Below are 12586 nucleotides of genomic sequence, written 5' to 3' on the forward strand. Positions count from 1 at the left end.
GTTGTATTGTTAATTACTAACCTTCTTATAAACAGTATTAAAAAAAGAAGTCATTTTTGACATAACGTTTCATAAGTGTTATTATAGTACCTATAGGTGAGTACCAGTAAGTTGTAACCAACTGGACCACACTTTTTTCTAGACATGGAACTGACCCATGTGTGCTACTGTTTTCTTGGGTAGAACTTTAAGCATGTTTTTCTTGAATCTTCTGACATTTTCTTGGAAGCTGAGAAGCCGTCTCCAGGCCAGGGTTGTAGTCGAGTCACTAAACCTCAAGTCCAAGTCCAGTCTCAAGTCCCCAGGGTTCAAGTCTGAGTCAAATCCAAGTCATTAAAAAAAAAAATTGAGTCGAGTCAAGAACAAGACTCCACCTGCACCATTTGACGGTGGCTGTTTTAGCGCCATTAACATTTGTCTGTCCTGAACATGACGTATGAACAGGTGAATGCGCTTCTCTTTATCAGGGAGTGTGAAGTATTCTGTCAGAGATGGTTGGGAGACGGATGGAAGTGCAGGTGTGTTTATTAATACAATTAAAGACGGTAAACAATCCAGAACGGCAGGAAAAATCGTAAACTATCGTAGACTCGGAAGAATCAAAGACTCGGCTATCGTAGACTCGGAAGAATCAAAGACGAGAAACAGGAAATCAGGGATCAGGAAACTGAACAAGGAAACAAGGCTCGGTAACGTGTCAGCAATACAACTCAATACTTCGCAAATTAAGTGCGTTTTTACAGTTTTTATATCGGCACGCTGATTAAGCCTTAATCCTGTGCGGGTGCGAGTCGTTTACGGCGTGCGCGCGAGAGTCTGGAGCGTTCCCGAAAGTCTATCTGATGCACACACCAAGGCATGCAGGTGTGACACTCGTGCACAAAATTAGTATAAAAATTAATGTAGATATAAATATCCTATGCCAAATTATTATGGCATGATACAAAAAATAAAGAAAAAATCCAAGTCCTCATCTCCAGTTTACGAGTCCAAATGCAGTTAATGCACAAGTCCAAGTCAAGTCACGAGTCTTTAAAATTAGAGGATGAGTCAGACTCGAGTACTACAAGCCTGCTCCTGGCATCTAAAGCCCTTCAGCTTCCTGGGCCCCAAGACAGGCCCCAGACCCCTGGCTGCATTGTTCCGGGCCTTTCGGACAGGCTGAAATTTGGACAGACAGACATTTCAGACTCATCGGTTCTGTGACAGTCTGCTTAAAATTCCTTATTTCCCCACACTGTGAAGCTGATGGTATGGACAGTACAACACCTGCACGGTCACTAGGGTTGGGCGGTATCCAAATTTTGATACCTTTAAACTGTCTGTGTTTTCCCGGGGTATACGGTATTACCGAGAAAAAAATATTTTGTTTCGGCCTACTGTGTAACGTGCGCCTATACCGGCGGACCTTGTCCAGACCTGCGCCTATGCCTCAAATGTACTATTTAAAAGCAGCATAGCGAATTATGTGCATTGTGGTATGGATTAAGCAGCAAAGCGAATTTTGTGCATTGATGAATGGATTAAGAGATATTTCAAAGCATCACGCAACTCTTCCTTCATCTTGAAAATAGCATTCAACTGTCGTTTACACATGTCTGCGTTGAAACGCCATTTGCAGCACTATTTCACCTGCTCCATCAAAAAAAGTACACGATGAGCAGGATCATACCCTTTCAAGCATGGGAAATAAAAAAAAGAAAAAGAATCAACCAACACCCAAGTCCGTTTAGACTGCGCGATAAACCATATTCTTCAGCGCAAATGAGGCGAACCTAATTCAAATGCGTGATAGCTGCACAAGGCAAAATCATATGGGCCCACGTCATGCCATGGCGGGGAAATTAATAATCAAATGGCCTTACCTTGCTTAAAACGCTGTCTTGATCACATAACTCCTTACAATTATTCCACTTAAATCCATACGGTTTAACACCCAACAAAGATAGCAAGCGCATTGCTAATTCCCACCAGAAACCTAACAGTTTACGCTACGATGTTTTCTTCCGTTTCTTCAGTAGATGACATTTCAAACGTTTATTACCCACATCCCAAATGTCATACGTTATATTATTTTACCTTGTTGTTACTCATGTAACCTACTCAAAACACAACTCATTGGAGAGATCTCATGGAAGTGGAGTACCCCAGGCTATGGTGTGCCTTAGGGGACATATTAGATTTTTTTCGATTTTGCGCGGTCATTTACATTATTGCTGGCTCTTCCTTTTCGTTTGGTTTGAAACCAAAATACTGCCACACTGCCGATGTTGTATTTTTTTTTTTGCCACTAACTCGTTATCTTGACTTGCCATCTTTCAACCGCGGTCTCAGTCTCTTGCGAAGCTTTCTGTCAGACTCCAAATGTCACGCAGGGTTGCCATGGTAACGACATAAACAACCCTGCACGCGATGAGAACTTCTTTAGGAAATTGATAGAATTAGTGAAAATACGATCACACAGTTATTCGGGATGATCTTCAATTTATTATTTTATATTATGACCTCATGTACTCCATATTTATTTAGATATTATATATTTTTTTAAAATGACGGTAATGAGACCGATACCGTTGGTACTTTTGGATACATCGGGATACCTTCTTACCGTAATACCGCCCAACCCTAACGGTCACGAATTATTAAAACAAGGAAATTAACAGATATCATGGGAATGAATTTGTAAAACATGGGAACAAATATACTGGAATATATAGAGGATGATACACAGTTACGCAAAGACATGAAGTTTATCTTCAAGTGCTGAATGTATAGATCACCAGTCAGCGGGGAAAACACTGGGAGTGATGTCATCGGAATGAAACCTCAGGAATTATTATACACACAGGACACTTTATCGATGGAAATAAAAACGTGTTCTATTCCCTTTTCTAGCGGGTTCATTCATTTGGTTTGATAGCATGCAATATTGTTAGCATATCGCTTATCCGACGTGTATTACCTCACTCTGGATCAGTGGTTGCGTTAGACTTTTTCATTGTCCGTCATTTTGACGGACAGGGTCGTAAAAATTCCGTCATTGTCCATTATTATCTGTCATTTTATTTTAACTTTTAAATGACAATGTATATAGGCTATAAATGCTATATATTTAATAACTTGTGTTTTCATGGACTCATTTTCATTTAAAAATTAATTCACAGAACAAGCTTGTATTATTTAATCATTTATTTATGTATTTATGATGCAAAAAGATGAACAGAGATTCTGACGTTCGGTCACTTGTGAACCCATTTTCCCTCCGCTAAAAACATTGCGGCTGTTGTGCCTTAACGGGCATATGAACAATGTTATTTTACAACGTAGCAAGACAATCGCAGTTAAAATATGAACAGTCCACTACAACGATTTAAGTGACAATCTAATCTGACCTGTTTGCATGAGCTCAAACCTTCCTTCTGGCCCGCATGGATTTAAATTGGGAGCTCGCTTGTGCATAATCAAAGTCGTCAATGGAGACCGCTGCCGAGGCAACTGTCATTAAATTTTGCGTCTTTGCCTCGGACAGACGACTTCTCATTGACGTTTTAATTTTATTCTGAAGGCTGAACCCGCGCTCTGCTGCGACACTGGAGACTGGAATAACCAGCGCCACTTCAGCCAAAGTTCTGAAGTCGGGAAACATTTCTCCCAGGGAAGTGATCAGAAGCACCAGTGGTGCAGCTGCACCCCGCGGAGCCTGGAACCTGACACGGAAGGTCTTAAATAAAACGAAGTTATGTTTAAATGTTAGTTTGTCTACCCGTGCTTTCATTAAAATTATAGTTTAGCAGATATTCGAGCAGTGATGTTCCTAAGCTTGCTGGGGAAGAATACAATAAATCGACATTTGTTTCATTTTAAAAACAAGAAAACAACTAGCCTAAATGAGCGCTATTGCATTAAGACGTGCAGGCAGGGAAACGACACAAACAACCCAATGCATCTCCTTTTTTAATAGCAAAAATGACGCGTCTTCTGCAGAGAAGGGAAACATTAATCCATCTCACTGTGCTCGTGGTTAGAAAAGTCAGAGCGCGGTCAGGAGCGCGATGGGCGGAACAGCCTTGCGGAGTGGCTACAGTGTATACATGAGCAGCCTATGCACTGAACATCAAGACTGCCGCAACGTCGGCTCAGATTGAAAGTGACGGCAGTGAAGACTATGTATACTGTATGTAAGAAAACTCTGCCACAACTTGCCAATCATTTCAATTGTGTGTTTCATTATGTTTTATTATTGTTATTATTAGGCTATTATTGTTAGTGGTAACGGTAAACATCCGTCAATATGACCACCGGCCTTCAGATTTTTCCGTCATAGCTAAAAAAAAAAAAATCCATCAATGACGGACAATTGTCGGTTAACGCGACCTATGCTCTGGATGAGCAAACCTGCTTGACACTTGCGGAAAAAGACTTTTTCACGAGTGTTGGCGTTAATCACTAATCTTTTTTTTATTTTTTCTACAAATAATTTTCCAGTATCCTTTTCATTTTTTACTGTACTTTCGCTTTCCTTTTTATACTTTCCACTTTCGCTTTCCTTTTTCTGTTTTCCCCCCCTTTTTTCAGAAGAAGGCCAAGACCGGAAGCTTTCTTTTTTCTCCTCCTGCGTAAAGACCACAAGCAGAGGCCATCCACATCAGACCTGCTTTAACATCAACAGATCTTCAATTAAGGTACGTGAATCTTTTCATCACGGCACACCTTCAGCCTGTTCAGTGTGCTGAGTGCAGGATGTTTAGTCATTCTTTCTCCGTTGCTAGCGAGAGCTTTATTTGTGATAAGTGCAGATTAATTAGCTCTCTGACGGAGAAGATTGCAGTCCTAGAAGCGCGTATCCAGGCTTTAGAGAAGGTCAGTGAGCGTGAGAACAGTGTAGTTTCTGTAGGGGAAAGTCAGGATGCCCAAGGCGGAGTTAGTAATCCCCCAACTCTGGCATTAGAGCCCTTACAGCGGGGCGAATGGGTGATGACTTGGCGGCATAAGCATGGAGCCAAAGCTACCGCTGAGGCTCGCCCACGGGAGCACCACTCCTCTCTGCGTCACGTGTCGAACAGGTTTGCTCTCCTTAGTGATGCACCCGCTGAGAAACCTGAAAGAGCTCTGGTTATAGGGGACTCTATCATACGGCACATGAAATTAGCTCAGCCTTTAGGGGCACCAGCAGCTTTAGTCAGGTGTATACCGGGAGCCAGGGCGCCGGACAAAGCAGGTAATCTTAGGTTCTTAGGCAAGCAGAGGTTCTCAAAGATAATTATCCATGCAGGAGCTAATGATATACGTCTTTGTCAGTCTGAGTTAAAAAAAATTAAAACTACTAATTTAAGGTCAGACAATGTAAGTGACCCTGTAGTTAACAATATAACTATCAGATCAGCAATTAGAATGTTTTACTCCCCTTAAAGAAATTGAATTACTTTCATTAATCTCGGCATCAAAAGCCTCAACTTGCGTACTAGATCCCTTACCTACACGTCTATTCAAACAGAGAATACCTGAAGTAATTGAACCGCTTCTAAAAATAATAAATTCTTCTCTTAGGATCGGCTATGTACCCAAATCCTTTAAACTAGCAGTTATCAAACCTCTGATTAAAAAACCTGACCTTGATCCCTGTCAGCTGTCCAATTATCAGCCAATATCAAACCTCCCCTTTATCTCCAAGATCCTTGAAAAAGCTGTGGCACAGCAGTTATGCTCATATTTACATAGGAATAACACCCATGAAATGTATCAGTCAGGATTTAGACCTCATCACAGCACAGAGACAGCTCTGGTTAAAGTAGTAAACGACCTACTGTTGGCGTCTGATCAGGGCTGTGTCTCGCTGCTTGTGTTGCTTGACCTTAGTGCAGCATTTGATACCACTGATCATTCCATTCTTCTGGATAGACTAGAAAATGTTGTGGGAGTTAAGGGAACGGCCCTCTCCTGGCTCAGCTCTTATTTAACTGATCGTTATCAGTATGTTGATGTAAATAGTGATTTTTCTAGACATACTGAGGTAAAGCTTGGTGTTCCACAAGGTTCTGTCTTGGGTCCACTGCTTTTTTCTTTATATATGTTACCTCTGGGTGATATTATTCGTAAACATGGTATTAGTTTCCACTGTTATGCTGATGACACACAGTTGTATGTTTCTGCAAAACCAGATGAGAGACACCAGCTTAATAGAATTGAGGAATGTGTTAAGGACATTAGACACTGGATGCTCATTAACTTCCTTCTGCTTAACTCTGATGAGACTGAAGTACTTGTACTAGGACCACATGCAGCTAGAAGTAAGTTTTCTGATTACACAGTAACTCTGGATGGCCTTTCTGTTTCTTCACGTGCAGCAGTAAAAGACCTCGGAGTGATTATTGACCCCAGTCTTTCATTCGAAACTCACATTGATAACATTACCCGGATAGCTTTCTTTCATCTCAGAAATATTGCTAAGATAAGAAATTTAATGTCACTACACGACGCAGAAAAACTAGTCCATGCTTTCGTTACCTCCAGGTTGGATTATTGTAATGCCTTACTGTCTGGATGTTCCAATAAGTGCATAAACAAGCTCCAGTTAGTTCAAAATGCAGCAGCAAGAGTCCTTACTAGAACTAGAAAATATGACCACATCACGCCTGTCTTATCCACACTGCATTGGCTCCCAATCAAATTTCGTATTGATTATAAAATACTACTATTGACCTTTAAAGCACTAAATGGTCTCGCACCACAGTACCTGAGTGAACTTCTGCTCCTCTATGACCCGCCACGCCTACTTAGATCAAGAGGTGCAGACTATCTGCTGGTACCTCGTATAGTGAAGGCTACATCGGGGGCGGAGCCTTTTCTTACAAAGCCCTGCAGCTATGGAACAGCCTTCCAAGTAGTGTTCGGGAATCAGACACAGTCTCAGTGTCTAGGCTGAAAACATATCTGTTTAGTCGAGCCTTGTGTTAATGGTGTTTATGAGGTAAAGGTGTAGATCTGGAGGGTTCTCAGACAGAGTGTTTTGGTAAACTGGGATGCATGGATGCTGTCAGTCCCCACTTGCTTGCTCACTCGAGTTTGTTGACGGTGTAGTGGCTGCTGCTTTATGTCCCGGGGCTCCCTCATGCCTGTGTTACCTTCTGGCTCTCTCCTTTTAGTTATGCTGTCATAGGTAGTTTTGCCGGAGTCCCTGCTTGTACTCAGCGCAAAATGTATACTGTTCCTACTTATTCAGGTGCCACTGGGCATCCCTAACAACCTGTGTTTTCTCTCTCTTCTCCCCCAAATCTGTCCCTCTGAGTTACATGTCAATCCTGAGATTGAGATGCTGATCTCTTCTGCTCCTCAGACCTGCCTGATCCATCCTGGTGCCCTGTGTCTGGTTGGAGTCTCATCGCATCGCTCCTGTGGAGGACGGCCCCATGTGGACAGTTGAAAGTCACACCTGGAGGACGCTCTGGACTCTTACAGTAATGCTTTTATGGCTGAGGACTACAGTTGGCTTGCTAACTTTAGGACTGCAGTTATCATGAACAGTTTTGCACTCAAGTTTCCATCAACGAAGAGTTTATAACATCAACAAAACTGACTTCATGTTAAAACTGTTATAGTCATGTTGTCTGTTGTTGTCCAGGTGAGGATGGGTTCCCTTTTGGGTCTGGTTCCTCTCGAGGTTTCTTCCTCGTGTCATCTGGGGGAGGTTTTCCTTGCCACCGTCGCCACGGGCTTGCTCATTAGGATAGATTAGGGATAAAACTGGCTCATGTCTTGGGTCATTCAGATTCTGTAAAGCTGCTTTGGGACAATGTCTATTGTTAAAAGCGCTATACAAACAAACTTGACTTGACACCCTACCCAATGGAGAATGAGCGTTGAACATGGTTTACAATATTGCATGGTTGTCAAGACATGACGTAACACGTCGGAGACGTAAAACTCCCGCGCTAGCGAACGACTGGGACAATTTATAAACAAGCATGGCTGCCAGGTTTGCGTTGTTAAATAGAGAAGATTTTGAGAGAATTTTGAAAGAAAAAGATGCGTTGAACACCCGAAAGGAATGTGTAGTTATTATAATAATACTGGCTGGCTTTTTTCATGGTATATCAGATATATTCCATTCAGCTACTCATCTTCGACTTGTTCAGTATCATACTAGCTGAATGGAATATATCTGATATACCACGAAAACCAGCCAATAATATTTAATTATGTCACTCAGATCTGCAATGTATTTCGTATGAAAAATGCGAGTTTTTCAACACGAGAAGATAAACTTCATATCTTCAAGCCAATGTGTGATTTTCTTTTTATTATATCGACACATTCACAAACAAAAACTAGCCAAAACAATTCATCGATTTCCTCACGAGTGATATAGAGAGATTTATGTCACGGTTTTGGTTCTCCATGTCCCGGATAGAGCTCGGATGAAAAATACGAGTGGTGTATTTCCCAGTAAAACACCTGTGTCTATATTATATATCTACACACACACACACGCAATGAGTAAAATATCTGTAACTGTAACGAATGTTGTCCACGGCATCCATGAGGCTGGAAACCAGGTTTTTTTCCTGAATCAGGTTCTACCTTAACAACAAAAAAGACAGCTGGACATCTCCATCTTTGAATTATCGATCAACTAATTAAAAATGAAAAGCCATGCTACCCATACATTACTATATTAAGGTCTGATGTTGCATTCATGTCTAAATAAGACAGTATAACTCATCGTACGGTACGACAATGTACCGTCACAGGTTCACGAGATCCATAACCCATCCTACATCTCCTGGGAAAGATTTATTTATTACAGTCACTGAAAACTGGAGTAGAGCAAAATCAGCCACACTGGAACTGTAAGGGATTTAGAAACAGGAAACCATGGTCGTGTGTGTGTCTGTCTTTTTCTTCAACCCTTGATTAAGGAATGGCTCATAGTTCACATCTCATCTTTAATCCTTCCTACTAGAATAAAAAGAGCTCCACAGCTCCTCCCTGACTGATGGGCCTGGTGGCTGTTGTGGGTGGGCTTTTTTTTTTTTTTTGGCCTCACCCTCACTTACTGAGTAAAAAGTCAGGATTAACCAAGTCCCACCCTTGATCCTTTATCTAGGAGTTAAAATTAAGAGCAGCAGTAGTGGCTGTGTGTGTACATCAAGGGCGAGTGTGTGTGTGTGCTGAAGGTGAAGCTCTCCCTCTCTCTGTCCATCTGCCACACAGAGCAACTCACAGCCGCATCCCAAATGGCTCCGTACTCAACCCGGAGTGCACTAGAAAAGGGCGGCGAGACCATGATTCACGTGCACGGTGTTATTCACTAGTTTAGGGAGCACACTGCTATTCAGAACGCGTCCCTCTGTTATTGCGCTTAACTTCTAATGGCTTTGTTTTAAACCTCTCTTTAAAGTCAGCTAATTAAATGATTTCCAGTGATTTATTTGCCACCTGTACGGTTTTGGCGACTTTAATAAGTGATGATGAATACCCTGAATTTATTTTAAAAGTAAATTAATCAGTAAGTGCACACATTAGCTAAAGCTAACGGTAATAGCAAGACGTATATGCACAAAGCACAACCTGGACTCAGTGTGTGTGTTCATGTTGTTCATATTATTATTATTATTATTTAAAAAAAAACCCGAATACTTTAACCTCAATATACAGTGCTAGTTTCCACGTTTTAAATAACTGTTTAAGTTAGCGTTAGCTTACAAAGCTAGCCATGTCGTTAGCCTAGCATCTATTATTATGTAGCTTAGCGGACCGGACACTCCATGACCTTAAATTAAATACCGCTAATAGTCAGAATTAAACTATTAATGTAAATATTAATATATACAAATAAAATAAAAACATAAATCCTTACCATCATAATAAATCGCTCGAGTCGAGGAGTTAGCTAAGCTATGCTAAGCTAAGCTAAATATCCTCCGGGCTGAAAACTTACACTACAGTGAAGCTCTCGGGTTGTTAGGGACAACTATTTGGCAGGAAGTGCATGCGCAATGACGAGTGCGCAGCTTCCGGTTACTACTACTTGTTATTCTCCTTCTTCTTATTATTATTATGTAAAATAGAAATAAAGACAAGTTTGTAAAATTGAGTATAATAATAATAATAATAATAATAATAATAATAATAATAATGAAGTTATTATTATTATTATTATTATTATTATTATTAACGACTGTAAATAATTGCTTATATTATAAAAAATGTATTATTATTGCTGTTGTTGCTGCTGTTGTTAACTAACTCAACAAACAATAAAATTATTGTTATTATTATTTAAACAAATAAAAAATAAACAAAACAACCAACCTATTTATTCTTCTTCTTACTATTATTATTATTAACGACTATGAATTATTGATTTTATATTTATATAATTTATTATTAGTAGTAGTATTAGTAGTAGTATTGTTGTTGTTGCTGCTGTTCTCATCTCATCTCATTATCTCTAGCCGCTTTATCCTTCTACAGGGTCGCAGGCAAGCTGGAGCCTATCCCAGCTGACTACGGGCGAAAGGCGGGGTACACCCTGGACAAGTCGCCAGGTCATCACAGGGCTGACACATAGACACAGACAACCATTCACACTCACATTCACACCTATGGTCAATTTAGAGCCACCAGTTAACCTAACCTGCATGTCTTTGGACTGTGGGGGAAACCGGAGCACCCGGAGGAAACCCACGCGGACACGGGGAGAACATGCAAACTCCACACAGAAAGGCCCTCGCCGGCCCCGGGGCTCGAACCCAGGACCTTCTTGCTGTGAGGCGACAGCGCTAACCACTACACCACCGTGCCGCCCGTTGCTGCTGTTGTTGTTGTTAACTAAACAAACAAACAACAATAAAATTATTATTATCAACAACTATCAATTATTAATTATTGTAATTTTATTTATTATTATTATTATTATTGACTATAAATTATTGCTATTATTTTTATATATGTATATATTGATATATTTACATAATGTATTATTATTATTATTATTATTATTATTATTATTGTTGGTGGTGTTGTTAACTAACTAAACAAACAAACAACAATAATAAAATTATTATTGTTGTTAACTATCAGTTATTAATTATTGTTATTTTATATCATTATTATTGTTGTTGTTTAAACAAATAAAAAATAAACCAACTAACCTATTTATTATTATTATTATTATTATTATTATTATTATCTCATCTCATTATCTCTAGCCGCTTTATCCTTCTACAGGGTCGCAGGCAAGCTGGAGCCTATCCCAGCTGACTACGGGCGAAAGGCGGGGTACACCCTGGACAAGTCGCCAGGTCATCACAGGGCTGACACATAGACACAGACAACCATTCACACTCACATTCACACCTACGGTCAATTTAGAGTCACCAGTTAACCTAACCTGCATGTCTTTGGACTGTGGGGGAAACCGGAGCACCCGGAGGAAACCCACGCGGACACGGGGAGAACATGCAAACTCCGCACAGAAAGGCCCTCGCCGGCCACGGGGCTCGAACCTGGACCTTCTTGCTGTGAGGCGACAGTGCTAACCACTACACCACCGTGCTGCCCTATTATTATTAGGGCCCGAGCCCTATAGGGCGAAGGCCCTATTGTTCTTGTAAGAGTTCACTATTATTATTCTTCCGTCTTCTTCTTTATTTTTCTCCGCTGTTGGGCCATTTTCGGGGCGCTTGCCATGGGCGAAAACGCACGAAATTTGGCGCCAGTTCCGAGAATTGCCACCGCTACTCAGAACCAAAAGCCCAAACTTGGCCGGGGCTCAGGGCCTCTATAGCGCCCCCTAAGTCGTTGTGATTTTGGTCTCCCGCATTAAGGTGCCTGGTTGCCATGTAGTTTGTAGTGGTGGCATGCCATTTGGTACGCATATGTATCTCACTAAGCCGGACAAAAATGTAATGCCAATGCATTAGCCACGCCCAACAGGAAGTGAGGTAATTTCACTTTTGTGCGAAATGCATGGCCTCGAAGACGGCGCAACTCCTCCTAGACCGTTCATAGGAATGTCACCAAAATTGATACACATCATCTACAGACATGGCTGACAAAAGTTACTAAATACGTTTCATGTAGCATAAACCGTTCAGAAGTTATACGTCAATCAATTTTCACTTCAAAATTTTACATGCTAAAAAATTCATAACAAATCTTCTAATTGCTCAAAACTGCTCATACTTCACAGGCAAATCACTCATTGGGCTTCTGACATGTTACCCAATTTCTGTGATATTTCGCCACTGGGGGCGCTATTTTTGGGCAAAAAATCCAATCTTTCCTCAAATTTGGTCAAACTTCACGGCCACCCTCTTACTACCTCCCATGTCATGTATACCACATTTTGGGAATTTTCGTCCATGGGGGGCGCTGTTTTTGGCCGACGCAATTGCTCCAAAACGGGTTTTTGGTAAATAATTCCATAATGCTTTTCCTTCACACCACTACCTTGTGACAGTGCGTTGCTGTTGTAGACACTTATTTTTCCAACTCGTAATCGCTCATGTACAGCATAGCGCCACCTACTGACATGGGAAAAACCAAAAAATTTATTCTTCAAAAATCTATATCTCATCTTCTA

General features: G+C 40.9%; 1 protein-coding gene across 2 annotated transcripts in view; it reads right to left on the reverse strand.

The window, feature by feature from the left end:
• eya3 (EYA transcriptional coactivator and phosphatase 3) overlaps positions 1–9962 on the reverse strand; it is a 29137-nt gene extending 19175 nt beyond the window's left edge. For both annotated transcript variants that reach the window (XM_060904580.1, XM_060904579.1), the window contains exon 1: positions 9857–9962. The gene's annotated coding sequence lies outside the window, so the exon portion shown is untranslated. The remainder of the gene's footprint in view (positions 1–9856) is intronic.
• Positions 9963–12586: the final 2624 nt, after the last annotated feature.

This window comes from Neoarius graeffei, chromosome 22 (genome assembly GCF_027579695.1).
Source record: "Neoarius graeffei isolate fNeoGra1 chromosome 22, fNeoGra1.pri, whole genome shotgun sequence".
In the NCBI taxonomy this organism is placed as follows: Eukaryota; Metazoa; Chordata; class Actinopteri; order Siluriformes; family Ariidae; genus Neoarius; species Neoarius graeffei.